At 42.3% G+C, this 25328-nt stretch overlaps 1 long non-coding RNA gene across 1 annotated transcript; it reads right to left on the bottom strand.

Annotated features, from left to right (window-relative positions):
• Positions 1-166: 166 nt before the first annotated feature.
• LOC132345794 (uncharacterized) lies at positions 167-25258 on the bottom strand. Its single transcript, XR_009495354.1, has 3 exons — positions 24716-25258; positions 18280-18405; positions 167-591 (listed from the first exon to the last, which is right to left on the bottom strand). It is a non-coding gene; the product is annotated as an uncharacterized lncRNA (long non-coding RNA).
• Between the last annotated feature and the right edge of the window lie 70 nt (positions 25259-25328).

The raw sequence follows: 25328 nt of genomic DNA on the forward strand, positions 1-25328 counted from the left end.
GCTGCACGGATATATAAAACTCTCTCTCTCTCTCTCTTTTTTTTTTTTTAACAAAGGCAGTGTCTACTAATGTGGACTGCTGAGGACAAAGTCAAGGAGCAGATTTAGTCAGTGACCTCCTTCTCCTCCTAACTGTCCTTGGTTCTAGAGAGAAGTAGCAGCGCTGATGAACAAATATCCATGTGTTTACCAGTGTCTTTCATCTGAGAATCTGCAAGCTTTCCATTACAGTGTTTCGGGTTCCTGCACAAAGGCAGGACTAAGATTCAGAAAGAGGAAATGACTGGTAAAGTTCACTGGCGGAGCTAATGCTCTTTGAGGTCCTTCTTTGTTTTGATCATTGATGAATCTCACATTCTTAGACAATGTTTGATATATAGTACGCACCCAAAACACATTTGTTGATTAATCATCATATGAGTCAGGCATAGATAGACTGGAATAAAAGATTTACAAAAAGATATGTTCATTAAACTTGGCTTACCTCCCTCCAAAATCATGTCCAAAAATGTTATAGAGTTACAGATTTTCCTTCCCCTCTTTAATCCTTCTTATCCTGCTGAGGCATGCAATATACCAAGAATAAGACACCTAAAGAGAAAAGAACACAATTGTCTTCATGAACCTAAATCTAGGTTATAGCATTACTTTTATTCATTAATAAACACTTACTACTTATTTGTGCCAAGCAACCTGCTAGGCATTGGAGACACTAAGGTGAATAAGACACATCTTTCCCTTAAAGACTTTGTAATCATATGTAGAAGACAATCTGACAAGTTCAGCACAAATACAGTCAGATGGAATTTAACAGGGGTTCCAGGCAGGGTGCCAGGGCACTGAGGAACATCTAACAACTTTGAGAGCCTGGAGAATAGGGGGGTGGCCCATCAGATGTGCATGCTAAGTTGCTTCAGTCCTGTTTGACTCTTTGTGACCCTATGGACTGCAGCCCAGCAGGATCCTCTGAACATGGGATCCTCCAGGCAAGAATACCGGAGTGGGTCACCATGCCCTCCTCCAGGGGATCTTCCCAACCCAGGGATCATTTCCTGCAGCCCCTGCATTGCAGGCAGATTCTTTATCATAGAGCCACTGGGGAATACTGAAAAGTATTCTATGCAGTTAAAAAGAGCTAGCCACACAGTAACATACAGCTAAAATAAGTAAACAAGACCTGTTACATAATTTGAAGCAGAAAGTATGTAGCAAACAGCCAGGAGTATAACTAAAACCACTGCTGCTGCTAAGACGCTTCAGTCGTGCCCAACTCTGTGCGACCCCATAGACGGCAGCCCACTAGGCTCCTCCATCCATGGGATTTTCCAGGCAAGAGTACTGGAGTGGGGTGCCAGTGCCTTCTCCAAACAACTGGCTATAAATCATTTACTAAAAATACAACAGTCTAGCTCATTTGTGAAAGAGAAGATAGATTTAAAACATGTTTTTATCTAAGCCACTTCCTAGGAAACACTAAAGGAAGTAGAAAATTTGAGGAGTTTCTCTCTCATTCCTAAAATGTTCTGACTCAATTAAAGGGAAGATATTAATAAAATACAAATACAAATGAATAGTTTAATTAAGTGAAACATGTTTTGCAAAGTTGAGAGGCAATGTAACATGATGAAAAGGGCAGAGTCTTTGGAGTCTAAAGATGTGGACTTGTTTCATCTCTACAACATAGCAGCTTGTGACTTTGGTCTGTTTGCTGAATATTTTTGAGTCTTAGTTTTCTCATCAATACAATGATATTTTCATTACCTTACTTCTTAGGACTCATGTATGTAAAATACTTGATTGATGGGTAGGGGGATTGTCCTGCCAGCTTGTCTCTTTAGATTCACCCTAGTATTCAATATACCATAGCTATTGTTATTCTCCAGCTCTGGGCTGTGAGGAATAAAAGCCAGTTGAGTAATATTACCTGGAAGGAAGCAAGAGATCTTGGAGAATCTATGTAAGATGAATGCACTCAATGGTGCTACACGGTAATAGAGAAATCAGGCCTTTCAGCTGGTAGTATGCCCACAGTAATTGTCAGTTGCCTTCCTTGAATCCATTTTTTTCTTTTCTAGCTGTGCTCAGGTTCTTATTATCTATGCCTCTTATGAACAGTCATGTTTTTAGGGAAGCTGATTCCTCTCCCACTCCAAGACTGGGCCTTAATGAATCTAAGCACATCAAAATAAGTCCACCCCCACTTACCACCATGTCCTGCTCAGAAATGGTCATGTGATCCAGTTAAGATCAACGAGACTTGGGGGAAGGGTTGTTGAGGGACATCTAGGAAGGGGGTCCTTAACTCTTCTGAGAGAGCCATGGGAGCCAGCAAGCTCTCTCCATCTCTCTCCCACTGACATTAAATGAGGGAGCATGATGTGTGGCTGGCGGCTGGCAGTCCACCTCTCACCATGAGGGGCACCAGCTGTAAGATGAAGCCAATACAGGATACAGCAGGGTGACGATGTCATGTTAAACACCACTGAGGCACACCTTCTGCAGGTCCTGTTAAATAAACCTGTACATTTTCTTATTGCTCAAGGCAGTTAAACTAAATTTTCTGTTATTTGTAGCAGCAGGCAGCCTCTAAGTGAAGAAGTCTGGCAAGAAGAAGTATCTCATTTGATTCTCTTACTGTGTGTTATCAAAGAAATAGGAACATTCCAAGTGTAATTTTATATAGTTCATTAGCCAATAGGTATTGAGGGACTCATATTGGGCATAGTGGGACAGATGGAAGAAAATCAAAGATGTAACTCTTGTATTTTAAGAATTCATATTCTATGAAGAAATATAATTTTTATGTTAAGAACTTTATTGAGACATCTCAACCTGTAACTGTTAATGTTAGAAAATTTGCAAATTCTTGCCATTGGTAATTTTACTGATTTATTCGTTCATTCATTCATCTTGGTATTTACTAATTAAAGATCTGTCTTGTGCAAGATACTGTATCACTTATCACAGACATATATGTCATTTAAAGTTTAGGTTTTGGGTGGGAACTTAGGCCAACTATTACTATATTTTCTTTGACCAGATCTGGAAGTGACGACCCTAAATGTGCTGAGGTAGGGCTTCCCAGGTGGCTCAAGTGGTAAAGAATCCACCTGCCTGGGTCCAGAAGATCCCCTGAAGTAAGAACCTGCTCCAGTATTCTTGCCTGAAAAATTACATGGACAGAGGGGTCTCAAAGAGTCAGACATGACTGAGTGACTGAGCATGCACACATACGCACACACAGAGACACATATTACTGTACATTGGCCCCTAGAGAGTCACTGTTCTTGATATCCATCCCTTGTGTAATCTTTTCCCACAGAGTCTGGGTTTGGCCATGTGTCCTTGTTTGGCAATGGACATCAGCAGATGTTTCACAGACAAGCTCTTGATAAGCATTTATGCACAGGGCTTGCCTTCTCAGAAAAGCTGCATTGAGACAACCATGCCATGAAACAGCCAAGAATGAAAGATTACAGGGAGAGTAAAAGCCAGCTACTCAGCCATTCTAACGGGGCCCAGTTCCAGCTAACTGCACTCACATTAGTAAGCCCAGGGGAGAGCAAAGGGAGAGCTGCCATGCTAACCCACAGACTTGTGAGAAATAACAAATCATAGTGTTAGGGTGGTGTGCTTCACAGCAATTGATAACTAAAACCTGGGTGGAGTAGTAAAGTAGTGTTGAATGCATTAAAAATGAAAGTCAAAAGGCCCAGATATCGTAAGACCTGGGTTCTAGTCTCCTACCACGTGTCAAATTGGGATATTCAACTGCTTACCATATAATCTGATGAGGCTTCACACAAGCTTGAAGTGAGAGAACTCCAAGCTCAGGGAACAGAATTAGAGCCCCAGCTCTAATCCTTTTTCCAAAAGGTGAAATCTTCTATGGCCAAACCCTGGCAGTTCTGGGTATGGTTTTACTATCAAGGGACTATTGTCTGCCTTCAAAATGCTCATAGATAAACAATGGGGACTGCAACAATAATAACAGCTAAAATTTATTAAATAATTTCCATGAAGCTTGGCACTTTACAAGCACCAATTCATTTAACCCTCATAACAACTAAAAGGAAAGTATCATAACCACCTTCAATTTACAGATAAGGAAATGGGGGCTAAAAATGATAACATGCCCAAGATCAAAAAGCTAGTAAGTGGCAGAGCTGTAGGGGTTTGTTTGTTTGTTTGGTTTTTTTTTCCTCATCATCTGCAAGCGGGGGACAGGGGTGATGGATGTGGGGTAAAAAAAATGGCTACCAGAAGAGTGAAATGTGTTTTAGAAAAACCAGTATATGATTATTTCAGAGAGTTTCATCATTTCAGCCTCTGAACTATCCAAGTGAAGAACTCACTTGCTAGGCATGGAGGAGACTGTCAGCTTTTCACTAAAATCTATTCTCCCCTTCTTAAGTGGCTATCCTGCCAGAGACTCCATTTCCCAGTCTCCCTTGCAGCTAGGTACATCTATGTAACATGTTGTTGGGAATGAAACGTGAGCAAAAGTGGCATGTGTGCCTTCCAGACTTGGGCCTTGAGACATAGGGCTTGTGCTCCTGCATGCTCTCTTCCCTCTTCCTATTGGTTGGAAGACGAGGTGACAGTCACATGAAGCGACAATGATCAGGTTCATCCATTTGGATGAGAACAACATCCTAGAGATTCCTTCAGGATCTTGTGGAGCACAGACAACCTAAACTGGCCAGGGAGTTATGTGAGAGAAATATGTTTCTGTCTTCTTTAAGCCACTGAAATGTTTATTACAGCAACTAATATTTTGAGCTAAATTAGACAGAAATTAATATATTGATCTTGTACTAAATGAGACTAGGTTGGTTTTGCTCATTAGTTTTCTGTTCCCTAGGCCCCGTGTTTCCAGGGGAGTTTGGTGTGAATTTAAGCAGAACCAAGTCTAGAATGTGAAATCCTCAGAGATCTAAGATGGCTGAGCCAAATCATGCCTGTGGGATACATCTTATATTTTCTCCGAAAGAAGTCCCTAACCTCAGGAAACACTTCTTTTTTTCTAATCTAAAAGTTGAAAGTGTCAGAGAAACCTCATGTCTCTGGACATCAGTCCAGAAGCAGGGGTCCACAATGCGGCAGGCCTTCTGGGTGCCCACATTAACATTTCTTATTCTCTTTCCTACTAGAAGAATCTTGATTGTGTTCACAGGGCTGGAAATCATCTGAGTGCTTCCTCTTTACTTATATGTCTGATGCCTTGGCTGGGATATTCAAAACTGGACTCATCAGGAACATCAGCCAAAGTGCCTGCATATTGCTCTCCATGTGGCTTTGGCTTTCCCATTGCATGATGGCCATAGAGTAGTCAAACTTCTCCATAGGCAGCTCAAGTCTCCAAGAGCAAGTGTTCTGGTGAATAAGCCCCATGGCTCTGTGCAGTCTTGTCTCAAAAGTCTCACAGAAGCATATCATCTGTGAAGCAGCCCCAAATCTGCCCAGATTCAAAGGCAGAGAACAGAAACCCTACCTTCTAAGGAATGAGGTGTCAAAGAATTTTTAGTTACATTTGAAAATTGCCACGCCATCCACCAGGATAATGTTATCCCTAGCTCTGGGATATATATCCAAGAGAACCAAGGTAATTCCAGTCTTCCTACTAGTTGATTGGTTTTGGACAATGAAACTAGAGGTAAGAGCTTCTGGGGGCCACTGGACAATCTGCTGTACTCTACCAATTCAAATGCTAATCTCATCCAGAAATATCCTCACAGGCACACAAAGAAATATTTAACCAAATATCTAGGCAGTCACAAGAAACTATGGGGTCTCCTTATAACTTAATCCCTACTAAGAATCATCAATTATGATGCGTATTTGTTTCTCTTCCTTAAGGTGCTCTAATGGATCTATCACTTCATCTAATTCTTTAAGCACAGAAGGATACAGACGATTGACAATTTAGCCTGTGCTATCATCATTAAGGTTACCCTAAGACAAAGGATTTGAGTAACACATACTGGATATTAAAGAATCACTGTGCAAGTTGTAACCTTCATTTCTCTGGCCAGTGAAGTCATACCATTGCTGAGAGCATTGGAACGGCCCCATTGTAAGTGATATAGCAAGCATTTCATCAGCTAGCTGGATGGAGCTTTTAACACATATTTTGAAATTTTTACTCTTTACTGAGCATTTATCAGAGTATATTTTTAAAATGAGAGCCTGCTCGAGGCCAACGTGTCCAAGTGTACTTTGTGAAGCACCAGATGCTTCCATATTAATCTATTTTAAAGGAAAAAAGAGTTTCCTAGTTAAATGTTTGGAACACTAGGTTAAATAGGTTTCCCTCTTCTTCTTTTTTTAAAAATTTTTATTATAAAGTAGATAGAAAACTTGAAAAATAACACAAAAGAACACCCACATATGCACCACTGAGATTCAGTAGTTGTTAACATTTTGCCTTCTTTGCTTTGATACATATTTTTTGTTGTTGATTTTGAATAACTTGAGACTTAGTTGCAGACATTATGACACCATTACACCTCACCTTTGAATACTTGAGTGTGCACCTCCTAAGACATTCTTGTATAACCATAAAGGCATCACCAAAAAATTAACCATAATTCCCTAGTATCACCTAATTACCCAGTCCAGATTCAAAACTTCCCTTTTGCCCTCAATATACTTGAACAGATTTTTTTCTTTTGAAGCAAAATAGAATTACATTTGATCATTATGTTTCTTTAGTCTCTTTTATTCTAAAATATTCTCACTGACCTGTAAAAAAAAAAAAGATACTGTGCTTTTGAAGAGACCAAGCCAGTTGACTCACGAGATATCACGCATTCTTAATTTTTCTGAGTATTTCCTCACAATACCTTCTAATTTGTTCCTCTCTTCCCAACCAGGTTTCTTTACTGTGGTACCTTTCAGAGTCCTCAACATGTTAATGGGCACCTTTTCTGAGCCTCTGTCATCACAATATCTCTTTGTCTGGGAAATGGCCCCACCTCCAACACACACATACACACACACACACACACTCAGTCCTCCAGCAGTCACATCTGGACTTCATAACTCCATCTTCAGGGCTACTACATCAAAATCACCTCCTAAAAGACTAGAGCAGGTATGACAAGAAGTTACAGAAATTTTGACAGATTTAAGAGGGGAAACTAGGAAAATTAGGGTGTATTAATGGTGAGTTTGAAAGAATTATAGTTGTTGTAGCGGTTCAGTCCAGTCACTCAGTCGTGCCCGACTCTTCACAATCCCATAGACAGCAGCATGCCAGGCCTCCCTGTCCATCACCAACTCCCAGAGCTTACTCAAACTCATGTCCATTGAGTTGGTAAGGGCATCCAACTATCTCATCCTCTGTCTTCCCCTTCTCCTCCCACCTTCAATCTTTCCCAGCATCAGGGTCTTTTCAAATGAGTCTTTTCTTCACATCAGGTGGCCAAATATTGGAGTTTCAGCTTCAGCATCAGTCCTTCCAATGAATATTCAGGATTGATTTCCTTTAGGATGGACTGGTTGGATCTCCTTGCAGTCCTAGGGACTCTCAAGAGTCTTCTCCAACACCACAGTTCAAAAGCACCAATTCTTCGAGGCTCAGCTTTCTTTTTAGTCCAACTCTCACATCCATACATGACTATTGGAAAATCCATAGCCTTGACTAGATGGACTTTTGTTGGCAATGTAATGTCTCTGCATTTTAATATGCTATCTAGGTTGGTCATAACTTTTCTTCCAATGAGTTACCATCTGCAGTGATTTTGGAGCCCCCCAAAAATAAAATCTGTCACTGTTTCCACAGTTTCCCCATCTATTTGCCATGAAGTGATGGGACCAGATGCCATGATCTTAAGTTTTCTGAATGTTGAGCTTTAAGCCAACTTTTCATTCTCCTCCTTCATTCTCCTCAAGAGACTCTTTAGTTCTTCTTTGCTTTCTGCCATCAGGGTGGTGTCATCTGCATATCTGAGGTTACTGATATTTCTCCTGGCAATCTTGATTCCAGCTTGTGCTTCCTCCAGCCCAGCATTTCTCATGATGTACTCTGCATATAAGTTAAATAAGCAGGGTGATGATATACAGCCTTGACGAACTCCTTTCCCTATTTGGAACCAGTCTGTTGTTCCATGTCCAGTTCTAACTGTTGCTTCCTGACCTGCATACAGATTTCTCAAGAGGCAGGTCAGGTGGTCTGGTATTCCCATCTCTTTCAGAATTTTCCACAGTTTATTGTGATCCACACAGTCAAAGGCTTTTGTGTAGTCAATAAAGCAGATATAGATATTTCTCTGGAATTCTCTTGCTGTTTTGATGATCCAGCAGATGTAGGCAATTTAATTTCTGGTTCCTCTGCCTTTTCTAAATCCAGCTTGAACATCTGGAAGTTCGCAGTTCATGTACTGCTGAAGCCTGGCTCGGAGAATTTTAAGCATTAGTTTCCTAGCATGTGAGATGAGTGTAATTGTGTGGTAGTTTGAGCATTCTTTGGCATTGCCTTTCTTTGGGATTGGGATGAAAACTGACCTTTTCCAGTCCTGTGGCCACTGCTGAGTTTTCCAAATTTGCTGGCATATTGAGTGCACCACTTTCACAGCATCATCATTTAGGATTTGAAATAGCTCAGCTGGAATTTCATCACCTCTGCTAGCTTTGTTCGTAGTGATTCTTCCTAAGGCCCACTTGACTTTGCATTCCAGGATGTCTGGCTCTAGGTGAGTGATCACACCATCGTGATTATCTGGGTTGTGAAGCTCTTTTTTGTACAGTTGTTCTGTGTATTCTTGCCACCTTGCCGGGAGCCAGCGTGAGGAACTCCGCCCGTAGCAAAGGTCATAAGGAAGGAGGCTCGGCATATGCAAAGGCGGGATCAAGCCTCAGGAGTCCCCCTGGAAATTCTCGAGCATCTACCCCCAAACCAGAGTCTGCCTACTTTACTGCTTTGTGCTCTCACCTACACCTCTGACTTTACAGGGGGCTGTCCCCCACCACCTTTTTCTGAACAAGAGTTAACTTACAGCTCCAGTTAATAAAGTTCCTGGGCGTGTCAAGAGTGTTTCAACCTACAAACTCCTTTGGAAGTCCTCTAGCCTGCCTGAATAGGTTCTTCTGGCCACATGTGATTGTTCAGAGCCTCCCAACTGTGAGAGACATGAGATGTTCTAAACTGTCTAAATACAGATTCCTTTGAGCAGTTAAAAGATTGACTATAAATTGTATTGGTGAAGGGTTTTTCACTTTTTGGGCCAATGTTTGCTGCTAAGTTTCCATATCCCTTACCTACTGTGTCCCTGGGAGTGTATTGATTAATATAATTGGTGTATAGGAATGTAAGTAGTAGCTCTAATGTTTGTAACCTTGGACCCTTGTAACAAGGGACCCTTGTAACCTTGGACCCCTAATTCTTTTCTTGTTATAGCCCACCACACCTTTGCCCTATAGGAATGCAACTTTATCTAATGCTTTCAGAGGGTGGCGCCTGACTTTAGAATAATCACCTTTAGAGAAAATTAAGTTTTCTGAAGAAAGGATCTTAAAATGTTGACAAGCCCCCTGGCCAGAAGATGATGTAAATCATCTAAACTTTTGCATATGATAAGTTTGAAAGCCTGGCTTTGATAGGGATCAAGGACTGCTGTCCTTGCATGACTCTACCCCTTCCCCCATTATCCTCTATGCACAACTCAAGGTATAAAAACTACTTTGGAAAATAAAGTGTGGGCCTTGTTCACCGAAACTTGGTCTCCTCATGTCATTCTTTCTCTCACCTTCTGGCTGAATTCTCATCTGGGATGTGGAGGCTCATCAAGCCTACTAATTATGCCTGGGCTTCTAAGATCTGACCGGGGAGGCCTTAGTGTCTCCTCTTCTTCAGGAGAATGGGAGGACACCTGCGGCCTATGTAGGTGACGTAAATTCCTTATTTTGGAATTTTATTAGCTTTCCATGTAAACCAAGTTATTCAGCCTCTTTCTTCACTGAATTTTCTCACTGAGCTATCCTTATTTAACCACTCTTTATATCTTTAATTCTATCGTATCCTGATCGCCAAAGCCTCTCCCCTTCGAATTCCCTGGATCTACCGGGGCTGGATCTCGGTACCACCTCTTCTTAATATCTTCTGCTTCTGTTAGGTCCATGCCATTTCTGTTCTTTATTGAGCCCATCTTTGCATGATATGTTCCCTTGGTATCTCTAATTTTCTTGAAGAGATTTCTAGTCTTTCCCATTCTGTTGTTTTCCTCTATTACTTTGCACTGATTGGTGAGGAAGTCTTTCTTATCTCTCCTTGCTATTCTTTGGAACTCTGCATTCAAATGGGTGTATATCAAATGGGTATATATTTCCTATTCTCCTTTGCTTTTCGTTTGTCTTCTTTTCACAGCTATTTGTAAGGCCTCCTCAGGCAGCCAGTTTGCTGTTTTTCATTTCTTTTTGTTGGGGATGATCTTGATCCCTGTCTCCCTGTCTCTTGATCCCTGATTCATGTACAATGACATGAACCTCCATCTATAGTTCTTCAGTCATTCTGTCTATCAGATCTAATCCCTTGAATCTATTTCTCACTTCCACTGAGAAAGGGATTTGATTTAGGTCATCCCTGAACGGTCTAGTGGTTTTCCCTACTTTCTTCAATTTAAGTCTGAATTTGGCAATAAGGAGTTGATGATCTGAGCCACAGTCAGCTTCCGGTCTTGTTTTTGCTGACTGTATAGAGCTTCTCCATCTTTGTCTGCAAAGAATATAATCAATCTGATTTCAGTGTTGACCATCTGGTGATGTTCATGTGTAGAATCTTCTCTTGTGTTGTTGGAAGAGGCTGTTTGATATGACCAGTGCATTCTCTTGGCAAAACTCTATTAGCCTTTGCCCTGCTTCGTTCTGTACTCCAAGGCCAGATTTGCCTGTTATTCCAGTGTTTCTTGACTTCCTACTTTTGCATTCCAGTCCCCTATAATGAAAAGGACATCCTTTTTGGGGTGTTAGTTCTGGAAGGTCTTATAGGTCTTCATAGAACCATTCAACTTCAGCTTATTCAGCATTACTGATCGGGGCATAGACTTGGATTAGTATGACACTGAATGGTTTGCCTTGGAAACGAACAGAGCTCATTCTGTCATTTTTTGAGACTGCACCCAAGTACTTCATTTCAGACTCTTTTGCTAACTGTGTTAGCTACTCCATTTCTTCTAAGGGATTCTTGCCCACAGTAGTAGATATAATGGTCATCTGAGTTAAATTCACCCATTCCAATCCATTTCAGCTTGCTGATTCCTAAAATGTTGACATTCACTCTTGCCATCTCATGTTTCACCACTTCTAATTTGCCTCGATTCATGGACCTAACATTCCAGGTTCCTATGCAATATTGCTCTTTACAGCATTGGACTTTATTTCTATCACCAGTCATATCCACAATGGGTGTTTTGTTTTGTTTTGTTTTGTTTTTGTTTATTTTGCTTTGGCTCCATCTTTTCATTCTTTCTGGAGTTATTTCTCCACTGATCTCCAGTAGCATATTGGGCACCTGCCAACCTGGGGAGTTCATCTTTCAGTGTCCTATCTTTTTGCCTTTTCATACTGTTGATGGGTTCTCAAGGCCAAAATACTAAAGTGGTTTGCCCTTCCCTTCTCCAGTGGACCACATTTTGTCAGAACTCTTCACCATGACCCGTCCATCTTGGGTGGCCCTACACAGCATGGTTCATAGTTTCATTGAGTTAGACAAGGCTGTGGTCCAGTTGTAGCTGTAGATATTGGTAATGGCCACACCTTAAGGAAACAGGTAAGAGAAATGTGCTGGGTTAGAGCCCTAGAGAAGACACGACCAAGATGCCACAAACAAAGATAAAGCCAGGCTGAACACAGCAGGACAAGTACAGGTCTGGCTTATATGTTGATCTGATGGAAAGTTATTTCCTGTGGGGATCAGTCAGCTAAAGAAAAGTTTGTTTTTGCACAGAGGATCATTATTTGTATGGACTCAGAAAAAAAAGTCTGGGCTAGAAAACAGAAGAAAGTAAAAGGAAGCAAGGAAGGCACTCAGTTTGGCAGACACATGGCAAAGAGAAAGAAAGAGGTTAATGTAAGAAGGAAGCTAAACTGTCAGAAAGTCAACCAAGCCTTCCTAGAAGGAATAGGACACAGCAGAGGGGACCAAAGTACTGAAGACATATCCTGCCATGCAAAGCCCAGGACCCTGCATACCTGAGGATGGCAGTGTCTTAAAAAGCAGATGGCAGAGGCAGTCTGGCTCCCAAAGACCTGGGGAAGCCAGATTCAGAAGCAACAGCAAAGTCAGAAACGTGGACAAGTGATATTCCAGGTGGAAAGAAGGAGAGAAATACTGGGTTATCCTGGAAGCAAGTTGCATAAACCTAACCAATTCCCTAACAAGAAAGGGCAAAGTCAGCCACTGTGTTCAAGATTTAAAATGTTGTTCACAAGTGATGTGGAGACCTTGACACTACACAGAGCCCTCACCACCACCACCACGCAGCATATGCATGACAGGAACTGTGGGCTTGACAGGGTGTTAGTAGGGAACACACAGCCCCTAAGCTATGGGTCTCATGTGAAGGGATTTCAATTAGACTAACACTATTGGACTTTCTCCCCTGTTGGAGTTGTGTGAGCGTGTGTATGTGTGTGTGTGCACGCGCACACATACAGTCACGTCTGGCTCTTTGCAACCCCATGTACTGTAGCCCACCAGGCTCCTGTGTCCATGGAATTTTCCAGGCAAGAATATTGGAGTGGGTTGCCATTTCCTTCTCCAGGGAATCTTCCTGACCCAGGGGTAGAGCCCACGTTTCTTGCATCTCCTACACTGGCAGGCGGATTCTTTAGCACTAGTGCCATGTGGGGAGGCTGCTGGGGTTAGAGGGACCCAACTGACAACAAACAAACAAAAAGCCTTTTCCATATCTGTGTTCTAAACCAATATTTTGGGAGAAAATGAAATTCAGGGATGAAACCCTCTGATAAAGCCCAAAGATAACAAAATCCAAAGAATTAAAGTGCACATGCCTTGCCCTTGTTTGAAAAAAATTAAAAGACATCCTTGAATGTCAACTCCGTGTAGTCTCTTCTGGGGGTGTTCCCAAGCCAGGGAGAGCTGTATGTCCCTCAGCAGAGTCAGCTGCAGCTCCTCTCTTCCTGGAATAAGTCAGTTCTTTAGGATCTCTTTGGTTCCATCTGTTCAGTTCCCATATTTTGATGAGTCTCATTCTTTTAAAGAGTTTGAAGTGTTAAGAGGAAGCAGAATATTATTGTAGCATGGCCCCTCATATACTTATCAAAATTAGGAAACAAAGCACTTCCTACCCATAGAATAATAGCTAAACAAAATGGTTTTCCCAGAATCAAGTACTTGGTGTCCTCAGAGATTTCCAGCAGAGACTTAAGATCTGAGAGAAGGAAAGATCTTGGTCTCAGCTTCCCAGACTGGCTGTCAGTTTGTCAATGCAGATGGTCCAACTGTGAAGGTAAACTCAATTAGGAGAAATCTTTTCATTAGAGGTTTACTTGGCATCATGTTTAAAAAACCTCAGATGAGAGGAAGATCCATCTATGCATTTATGCGGTTATCTGAGACAGATGGAACTGAATCACTCCTGCCTTCTTGCAAGTTTAGAAATGTACAAAAGTACTGTAGAGGCCTCAGGCTCCCTCTTAGTGATTAAAGATCTCTTCAAGGCAATTTCCACTCTGAGCCCTCCTACTGGATTGAGCAGGGCCTCCATCATGTCATGGGGCTCTCTTAGAACATATGTTTTCAGTCCTTTGCCTCAGCAGCTGTTTTCAGTGACTTTGGCGAAGCAATCTGCTTCTAGGCAGGCTTTCTCCAGAGGCATCTTGACTCTGCATGGTGCAGAGTGACTGAGCATGTGACATCCTACAGGAATCCAAGAAATCCCTTCATGCTTCCCTCTGTGGGCCAGAATGCAAAATGGAATTTGGAGCAGCCCATGTAGTGCCACCTTACGCATGCCTGTCATGGCCAATTTCCTGTTAAAAGGCCCTTTGGTGGTCTTTAGCAGGTGAAGGGCCAGATGCCTTCTAGATTAAATGCAGTTAAAGAAAGATCCACATCATAACTGGGTACACAAAATAATTAAAAATCAGGTATGAAAGTGAATATTTATTTAGAGTTGGCAGATAATCATAAAAATATAAAATTAAAACATGAAAATAGCAAACATTCATTAATCAATTGCCAGAAATACCTCTAAAATACTTTTATCCTACATTTTCTGTCTACCTATTCTTTAGCCATTGCTTCACATTTTATGACAATATTTTCTATAAAAAAGAATAGATAACTAAATTTTTCTTATAGTGCAGTTAGTCTTTAAAAACTATTTTAGTTGAAATATAGTTGACTTACAATATTATATTAGTTTCAGGTGTTCAGTTCAGTTCAGTTCAGTCGCTCAGTCGTGTCCAACTCTTTGCGACCCCTTGAATCGCAGCACGCCAGGTCTCCCTGTCCATCACCAACTCCTGGAGTTCACTCAAACTCACGTCCATCAAGTCAGTGATGCCATCCAGCCATCTCATCCTCTGTCGTCCCCTTTTCTTCCTGCCCCCAATCCCTCCCAGCATCAGGGTCTTTTCCAATGAGTCAGTTCTTCCCATGAGATGGCCAAAGTACTGGAGTTTCAGCTTCAGCATCAGTCCTTCCAATGTACACCCAGGACTGATCTCCTTTAGAATGTACTGGTTGGATATCCTTGCAGTCCAAGGGACTCTCAAGAGTCTTCTCCAACACCACAGTTCAAAAGCATCAATTCTTTGGCACTCAGCTTTCTTCACAGTCCAACTCTCACATCCATTCATGACCACTGGAAAAACCATAGCCTTGACTAGACGGACCTTTGTTGGCAAAGTAATGTCTCTGCTTTTCAATATGCTATCTAGGTTGGTCATAACTTTCCTCCCAAGGAGTAAGCGTCTTTTAATTTCATGGCTGCAATCACCATCTGCAGTGATTTTGGAGCCCCCAAAAATAAAAGTCTGACACCATTTCCACTGTTTCCCCATCTATTCCCATGAAGTGATGGGACCAGATGCCATGATCTTCGTTTTCTGAATGTTGAGCTTTAGGCCAACTTTTTCACTCTCCTCTTTCACTTTCATCAAGAGGCTTTTGAGTTCCTCTTCACTTTCTGCCATAAGGGTGGTGTCATCTGCATAGCTGAGGTTATTGATATTTCTCCCAGCAATCTTGATTCCAGCTTGTGCTTCTTCCAGACCACCATTTCTCATGATGTACTCTGCATATAAGTTAAATAAACAGGGTGACAATATATAGCCTTGACGTACTCCTTTTCCTATTTGGAACCAGTCTGTTGTTCCATGTCCAGTTCTAACTGTTGCTTCCTGACCTGCATATAGGTTTCTCAAAAGGCAGGTCAGGTGGTCTGGTATGCCCATCTATTTCAGAATTTTCCACAGTTTATTGTGATCCACACAGTCAAAGGCTTGGCATAGTCAATAAAGCAGAAATAGATGTTTTTCTGGAACTCTCTTGCTTTTTCCATGATCCAGCGGATGTTGGCAATTTGATCTCTGGTTCCTCTGCCTTTTCTAAAACTAGCTTGAACATCAGGAAGTTCATGGTTCACGTATTGCTGAAGTATGTACAACATAGTAATTCAAAATTTTTATAGATTATACTCCATTTAAAATCATTACAAAACATTGGCTGTATTTCCTGTGCTGTACAACTTATCCTTGTAGCTTATTTATTTTATACATAGTTATTTGTGCTTCCTAATCCCCTACCACCAACTTGGCTCTCTTCCCTTCCCTCTCTTCACTAGTAACCACTAGTTTGTTCTCTGTATCTGTGAACCTGTTTCTGTTCTGTTATATTCATTCATTGTTTTCTTCCACATATAAGAGATAACATACAGTATTTGTCTTCCTCTGTCATTTCACTAAGCATAATACCCTCTAGATTCATCCATGTTGTTGCAAGACAATTTCATTCTTTTTTATGACCGAGTAGTATACCACTGTGTGTGGGGTATACCATTCTTTATCCATTCATCTGTCAATGGGACCCTGGTTGCTTCCATGTTTTGGCTATTGTAAATAACACAATTATGAACACTGGGATGCATGTATCTATTCAAATTAGTGTTTTCATTTTTCTTCAGATATATACCCAGGAGTGGAACTGCTAGATCATATGGTAATTCTATTTTTGAGCTTTTTGAGGAACCTCCATGTTGTTTTACATAATGGCTGCACCAGTTTGTATTTCTACCAATGGTGCACAAGGGTTCCCTTTTCTCCACATCTTCGCCAACACTTGTTACTTGTAGAGTTTCTGATGATAGCCATTCTGACAGGTATAAGGTGACAGTACACTGTGGTCCTGATTCGCATTAAGCATTTTTCAATTGACAGGAAGCATAAAACAGTTTGTAGTGCTAATGCAGGTTTGTATATTCATAGGAATTCTGATAAATTCTGTTTCCTATGATTCCCATCAAGAGAGGTGTACGGTGAAAATTCACAATTTAAATGCTGTATTATTGAGCATATCCCATGTGTACTCTGTCTATGAGAAAAGAACACTGTGCTGATGACAGAATTTTCCTTAGAGTAGTTTCTGGCTCTATCATTTCAAGTCAATTTTTTTTCCTCCAGGATTCCCATGCTTTCTGAGCCAGACAGTACAGCACATACTCACATTTTGATAGAACCTTACCCCTGACCTCCATGTCAGCAAAGATGACAGAAGAGTCATCACAGTGGACTGTGAGAGCCACTTTTGGAGTCATTTCTACACTAGGACAACCAGCAAAAACATAGCTATACACAGAATTGGATGCAAATCATATAAATAGATCCAAGACAAATCCCTGAAATGCCTGAGTGATTGAAGGGAAAGAGACAATGGCCTCAATCCACTGAGATCACCTTACTTTTGTACATTTTTACAGAAGCATATGACCACTATTCCTTTCCCTCTTCTCTTCCCTTCTTGAACAGCTTTTTCCTAAAGCCAGCAAGTAGGGCAGTGCAGAGACATGCTAGTTGGCTGGAGGAGTGGGGTGATGCTTCGTGGCTCAGAGTGCTGTAGATAGTGACATGGTGGTGGAGTGAGTCTCGCTTGTGCTGAGAGAGAAGGGGGTGGATGGGAGGCCCTACAGTGGCTTAGAGCTCGGTCTCTCTGACGTTCCTGCCTCAAATGCATGATCTGAATCTAATCACGAGGAAACACCAGACAAACCTCAACTGAGAGACATTCCATAGAATAAATGTCAATGTCATGAACATTAAGGGAAGCCTGGGGAACTACCCCAGACAAAGAAGCGAAAGAGACAGGACAACTAAACATAACATTGTAAAGCGACTACACTCCAATAAAAATTAAAAAAACAGAGATAAGACAACTAAAGCCAACTTGATTCTGAACTAGATTTGAGGAGATTTGAGGCTTAGTAATTGAAGTTAGATAGTGTTTACTTCCTGATTTTGAGGGCTGTGTTGTGGTTCTGTAGAAAAGTATCCTCTTTTGGAAGAAACACACACTAAAGCACTAGGAGCTGATGGAGCATCAGATTGGCAGCATAACCTCAGTGGTTGTTGGGGAACAGAATTCCCTGTATTACTTTCCTGTAACTTTGTATGTTTCCAAATTACATTAAAATGATACAGAGGATGACCATGTGAACTCATTACCAGGGTCCCTTAGGACCTTGGCAATGGCCCACAAATGTGAGGGGATCTGAAAGTTAAGTTTCATTAACTTTACTGCCTCCAACTGCAGGCAATATTCTATCTAGTGTTGTCTGAAAAGCTAATGAAGCAAGATAGTTTTCCTATAATTTAGTCCTTAAGTAAGGATTTCTGAGGTCTCTGCAGCCTCCCTACCTCTGCTGAGACCCAGTGCAGTGGAATGAATGTGTTCTGAACAAGGTTCAAAGTCAAGGAGCAACAGTCTGCATTCTAAGGCCCTCTGGGTTGTGCCTTTGCTGGGCCCACATAGCTCTACATATACTTGCTAAGCCCAACATGTGTGTGTTAGTCACTCAGTCATGCCCGACTCATTAGACAACATGGACTGTAGCCCACCAGGCTCTTCTATCCATGAAATTGTCTAGGCAAGAATACTGGAGTGGGTTACCATCCCCTTCTCCAGGGGATCTTCCTGACTCAGGGATAGAACCCAGATCTCCTGCATTGCAGGCAGTCTCTTTAACATCTGAGTCACCAGGGAAGCCTCTTAAAAAAATATGGGACGCTTCACAAATTTGCTAAGTCTGGCTTGGTACTTACGGCCAGTGTTTTGCTTGAGGCTCAGGGCAGACTATCTGATATTCAGTGACCAAACTCCTTTCTCTACCCACCACTTACAGCTGGCTTACATATCATTTGCTTCATGCCCAGGACTTGGCATTCTACCTGGAAGACAGAAGTCAGAAGTGAACAAGAAACCTTCTAATTATTTCTTAATCACCACCCTTCACTCCCTTTTTGGTATGCTCAGCTCAGCCCCCTCCTCCTTTCTACAGATCTGTATGTCTGCAGAGTACAATCTCATCTGTCCTCTCAAGGCAGCACCTTGAATGCAGAAGGCAGTGGTTTGGGTATGTAAATTAAATCCAGAAGACTGTGAGCAAGTCCATTTGGCTGCACATTTAAGCCACTCAAATCTGCATGGTAAGTCACATGTCTGACTCTTTGCAACCTCATGGATGGTAGCCCTCCAGGCTTCTGTGTCCCTGGGATTTCCCAGGCAAGAATACTGGAGTGGGTTGCCATTCCCTTCTCCCAACCCAGGGATCAAACTCAGGTCTCCTGCATTTCAGGCAGATTCTTAACTGACTGACCTACCACAGAAGCCCAAGAATACTGGAGTAGATAGCTTATCTCTTCCCCAGGGGATCTTCCCAAGCCAGGGATTGAACCAGGGTCTCTAGCATTGCAGGCAGATTCTTTACCAGCTGAGCTACCAGGGAAGCCCAGGTCATGGTTAGCATAAAGCATATTGTCTGTACAATTTAGGCACGGTGAGTCACCTTTATTTCTTAGGGAAATTTTTACATAAGTGTAGGAGATGTTTACCAGCCAAGTTACCAGACACCAGCCAAGGATCAATCTTGCAAGCAGAGCTTTTTAAGGATAGTAGTCTCAGGTCAGATATGTTAACTGTTATGCACAGGAGAAGTGAGGAGAAGGGAGATCTCAAGTATGGTATTTAAGTTTTTACCTTAAGCATGTCAACATACAGTGTTGTCACAGAGATGGAGGAGACAAAGGAAGCACAGATTTATGGGAGAATTTTAATATTTCAATTTTGAACATATAAAATTGGAGACAACTGATTATGGGATATCAGGTTAAACTATGCTGTTGCAGTTATAAACAACCTTAAAATGTCAGTGCCTTAACATAACAAAAGTTCACCTCTCACATAAGTTACATGTCTTTTATGGCTTGATGAGAGTGTGTTGGGGTGGTGACTGATGGAGACTCCACCATCTAGAAATTCAGTTGTTATATAAAAAGACACACCTGCTTTCCTATGCTTCGGTCTGGGAGCGACACTCTGCATTTTCACCCACAGCACACTGGCCGAAACTAGTCACACAGCCTCAACTGACTAGGCAGTTGAGCAGTGCGGGCTAGGAGATGGGATGTCTGAGGGACACCACTGTTTCTGGCACAATATCCAGGTGGGGAAAGTATGTAGACATCCGCAGAAATGAATGTTGTGTAAACTTTCATTTTGGAGTTGTAAGCAGATAGGTGGTATATAAAGTCATTGTCACTATCTCATGATCATAATCCCAATGGCCAAATACAGGCTGTGTTATCACCCTTTTCTGGTTTGAAGAAAGTAGCAAACTCCAATTGGTGGGTACTCTTCAAATTTTCCTGTAGTGATACTGCTGCTGCTGCTGCTAGCAACATACAAAGTTCTCACTAGCTTGCAAGACGAACTTTGGATTATTACTGAAGGCAGTTTTTGAACCTCCAGAAAGAAAGGTTTGGTCTCAGAAAAACTTGCCTACAAACAGCTTGATCCTAAGAGCAAGAGTAGGGGATGAGTTCCCTGGTGGTCCAGTGGTTAAGACCCTGTGTTTCCAATGCAAGGGGTGGGGATGGGGTGGGGGGCACCAGGTTCGATCCCTGGTCAGGGAACTGGATCCCATGTGTCACAACCAAGAGCCTGCATGGCCCAACTGAGGAAAAAAAGATCCTACATGCCACAATGCTGGGAAAGATTGAAGGCGGGAGGAGAAGGGGACGACAGAGGATGAGATGGCTGGATGGCGTCACTGACTCAATGGACGTGAGTTTGAGTGAACTCCGGGAGTTGGTGATGGACAGGGAGGGAGCGGAATGCCTCACCGGCTCCCGGCATCGTCATGAGGAAGGAGGCTCGGCATACGCAAAGGCGGGATCGAGCCTCAGGGAGGCCTGGCGTGCTCCGATTCATGGGGTCGCAAAGAGTCGGACACGACTGAGCTACTGAACTGAACTGACATGCCACAATGAAGATGGAAGACCCAATGTGCCGCAAATAAGACCCAGTAGCGCCAAATTAATTGATTTTTTTTTTTAAAAAAGCAGGGGGTTCACAAAGGTGGGAAGGGACATTTGAAAGTATTTATAGACAAAGATATTGAAGGGCAAGATGACAGAGAAATAGGTGTTTGTGGTGATTGGGAACAAAACTCCTTGCCAGGGCTACCACTAGGTGTCACTAGTAGGAAAGGGAAAGCTGAAAGAACAAATGGAGGAAGGCACAGACACCAAAATTAGTTCCAAGGAGAGAAGTAGAAACTACCCTCAAATGTTCTCAGGTAGAACTTTGTGGAAGTGTTGCCCACACTGACTGGAACTGTTCTATTGCAACAAAAGGAAGGCAGGGGGAAGGAAGGGGAGAGGGAGGGAGAGAAAGAGAGAGGAAGGAAAGGAGGGAGTGAGGAAAGGAAAAGTCGGAAAGGACAGGAGGAATCATGAATTTTATTCTGAATGTAATGACTCTGGGGCTTCCCTGGTGGCTCAGATGGTAAAGAATCTGCCTGCAATGCAGGAGACCCAGGTTGGATCCCTGGGTTGGGAAGATCCCCTGGACAAGTGAATGGCTACCCACTCCAGTATTCTTGTCTGGAGAATTCCATGGACAGAGATGCCTGGTGGGGTACAGTTCGTGGAGTCACAAAGAGACACAACTCAGAGACTAGCACATTTTCATAATGTCTTTCAAATGGGCTTTATGGGTTCCTGCTGTTAGCTCATGCCCTGTGCTAGGTAGGCTGGGCACATAGCTTTGTGCGTGTCTCACAAGTTGAGAGAGGTAGTTTATTCTGCCACCCGCTACAGTTTTCTAAGCATTTCATATCTTCACATGACCAACCATATTAATACTTTAGGTAAAGGTATAAGAAACTTTTTCACGTCTTTCACTTTTCTTGTGTACCCATGAGTACGTATCTGCTGTGACCCCAACCTGACCACATATCTGCTGAGGTCTTCAATTAATTCAAAATCAGATTTAAGATCAGTGGATCTAAGATGTGTCTTATTTTAATGCCCCTGTGTGCACGCATGCATGCTAAGTTGCTTCAGTCACGTGCAACTCTTTTCGACTCCATGGATGGTAGTCCTCCAGGCTCCTCTGAGGTCCATGGGATTCCCCAGGCAAGAATACTGGAGTGGGTTGCCTTCACCAGAGGATCTTCCAAACTCAGGAATCAAACCTGTGGTTCTTATGTCTCCTGCATTGGCAGGAGGGTTCTTTACCACTAGAGCCACCTGGGAAGCTCCTTAATGCCCAAATAGTAACAAAGCAAAAAAGAACTTTTCATTAAAAGTTCTTATATACTTCTTCAATGATACAAGCTGAGTACTGTTAACACACTCCATGTGCTGGTAAAGTAATTTGAGACAGTTAACAGATAATTTAAATGATAATAAACCCAAATATATTTTATTATCACTTTGGTAAAGCAATTCATCAAAATTAGATGGTTAGGAAGTTCCCTAGTGGTCCAGTGGCTAAGACTTTGCATTCCCAAAGCAGGGGGACCTCATTTGATCCCTGGTCAGGGAGCTAGCTCCCCAGTGCTTCAGGGTGTGGCCCCCTAAAAAAAATAGCTAGGTACACAAATTCATTATTCTGAGCTTCTCAACCTTTTACACATTTTAGCTTATAGAGGGGGGAAAGGGCATTTATATGGCATACTGGGGTCAATGAACGAGGTCCCGGGGTTTCAGCTGCCCCTGACGCATTGGGCCTCTCTAGGATCTGTGATCAGTATGTCAGCATGTGAAATGCAGACTGTGGCTTCCAACCTTAAAGTTGCACTGGAATCACTGAGGAACTTAGAAAAAAATATGTTGATTCCCTCTCCTCCCATGACCCCTCGAGATTTATTTCATTGGTCTAGAATCATGACTCCCAGGTGACTAAAATGTGACCAAAGAACCACTGCATTAGAAGATAGTCAAGGAAACTTTAAAAACCTATCAGACTCACACATGTACCCCAATATTCACAGCAGTATTAATGTGAGAGTTGGACTATAAAGAAAACTGAGCACTGGAGAATTGATACTTTTGACCTGTGGTGGTGGAGAAGACTCGAGAGTCCCTTGGACTGCAAGGAGATCCAACCAGTCCATCCTAAAGGAAATCAGTCCTGAATGTTCATTGGAAGGACTGATGTTGAAGCTGAAACTCCGATACTTTGGCCACCTGATGGGAAGAGCTGACTCATTTGAAAAGACACTGATGCTAGTGAGAGGGTAACAGGCAGGAAGGCCAGGGGTCTCCAAATAGAGGAAATAGCCTGCAAGTGTCAGACATTTTTCTCTCTCTTAAGCGGCAGGAGGAAACAAACTAGCAATATTTTTTCCTTCTCTATACAAATTTAAAGGGAGGTTTCTCTTAAAATACTGTGTGGCCATAATGACACCTGGTTTCGCCTGAAGTTAGCTATTCTTGAGCCTAGAGATAACCAATGCCTTTTTCTTATGGAAATGTTTGTCTTAAGCTATGCTAATGTACTATGCCTTTACCCCAAACTCTGTCTCCAAGTCGGTTCTGCCTCTTGGCCCAGAACCTACTTGACAAACCAGTATGGATATTGTTCCCCTAATCTATATAAATGAAACTATTTGTATGGTGGTCTGCCCTTCTTCAAGATTCAAGTTAATCATTTTATGGCCCATCTGAATTTTAAGACATTCCTTTCTTTCATTAACAGACTGCTAGTGACTATATAACATCCAGCTAAAGACTAGCAGGGGGGTATTCTTTCTGCCCCCTTCTGATGCCTATGTCTGAAGCTTTCTCTATCTCCTTTATACTTTAATAAAACTTTATTACACAAAAGCTCTGAGCGATCAAGCCTCGTCTCTGGCCCCGGATTGAATTCTTCTCCTCTGGGGACCAAGAATCCCGGTGTATTCACGTGATTCAACAACAACCTTTCACTAGGAAAGACTGAAGGCAGAAGAAGAAGGGGACAACAGAAGATGAAATGGCTGGATGGCATCACCGACTCCATGGACATGAGTTTGAGCAAGCTCCATGAGTTGGTCATGGACAGGGAGGCCTGGCATGCTGTAGTCCACGGGGTCGCAGAGTCAGACACAACTGAGCGACTGACCTGAGGACATGGAAGCAACCTAGATGTCCATCAACAGATGAATGGATAAAGATGATGTGGTACACATATACGATGGAATATTAGCGATAAAAAAGAACAAATTTGAGTCATTTCTAGTGAGGGCGATGAACCTAGAGCCTGTCATACTGAGTGAGGTAATTCAGAAAGAGGAAAACAAATATAGTATATTAACGCATACACATGGAATTTAGGAAAATAATACTGATGAACCTATTCACAGGGAAGGAATGGAGACACAGGTATACAGAAGGGACTTAAGGACACAGTGGAAGGAAAGATTGGGACAAAAGGAGAAAGTTACACCCACGTGTAAAAGAGATAACTGGTGAAAAATTGCTATATAATACCGCAAGCCCAGCTTAACGCCCTGTGGAGACCTAGAGGGGTGGGAAGCGGGGATGGATGGGATGCTCAAGAAGGCCGGGATATACATATAATATGGCTGATTCTCATAAAGCAATTTTCCTCCAGTTAAAAAAATAAAAACCTATCAGACTCATCTAGCTTCCAACTTTGAACACATGCATGTGTGGGGGGTTTTTTGTTTTGTTTTTTTCCTCACAGAAATATAAATAGAAAAAAACAAAGTTGCAAAGTTCAAAAGATGAGAGTGAAACCCATCTCCTAACCCACCCCTGCCAAGTTTAAAGACCCAATTGTTTAAGCTTATGTGCATATATCTACATTATTTGTATCTAGAAAATAACTTTTATTTACCACAAAGAAAGCATACTACACAGTATTCCACACTTTGCAACAAATTCATTCATTACATCATGAATCGTGCCGGTAAGTATGTGGTTAGAAAGTAATTCACATGTCTACATTGTATTTAACCACTTCCCAGCTGATGCTCATTTGAGTTATTGTCACTTTTCTGGCAATAAACACCATTATACATTATATGCTGGAGAAGGCAATGGCAACCCACTCCAGTACTCTTTGCCTGGAAAATCCCATGGACGGAGGAGCCTGGTGGGCTGCAGTCCATGGGGACGCTAAGAGTCGGACACGGCTGAGCGACTTCACTTTCACTTTCACGCATTGGAGAAGGAAATGGCAACCCACTGTAGTGTTCTCGCCTGGAGAATCCCGGGGATGGGGGAGCCTGGTGGGCTGCCGTCTATGGGGTCGCACAGAGTAGAACACGACTGAAGCGACGTAGCAGCAGCAGTATACATTATATGCATTGTGACGAACTCTAGTAAATATTTTTATGAGGTAAATTTCTGGAAGACACACTCCGGGTGAGTTCAATAAACACCACTATACATTGATTATATGCATCATGACAAACTCTAAATATTTTTATGAGGTACATTTCTAGAAGACAGACCCCTGAGTGAGTTCAATAAACACCATTATACATAGATCATACGAATAGTGACGAACTCTAGTAAATATTTTTATAAGGTAAATTTCTAGAAGGAAGACCCCTGGGTGAGTTCAAAATCTAGATAAATGTGGTGAGCTCAACAAACGTTTTAAAATGAAGTGGGGGAGCCCACGTCTGTAAAACACACGATTGAAACGGTCATTTCGGAGATCCCGGCGGAGCGCGGCGAGCCGGCGGCCGCGGTCAGCAGCCCTAGACGCCTCAGAGGCCGCCCCGGGGGCGGGCGCGCTCGGGTCACGTGGGCGGTGGCTCCCCGCCCCGCCCCGTCACGCGGAGAGCCACGCG

This window comes from Bos taurus, chromosome 7, assembly GCF_002263795.3.
Source record: "Bos taurus isolate L1 Dominette 01449 registration number 42190680 breed Hereford chromosome 7, ARS-UCD2.0, whole genome shotgun sequence".
NCBI lineage: Eukaryota > Metazoa > Chordata > Mammalia > Artiodactyla > Bovidae > Bos > Bos taurus.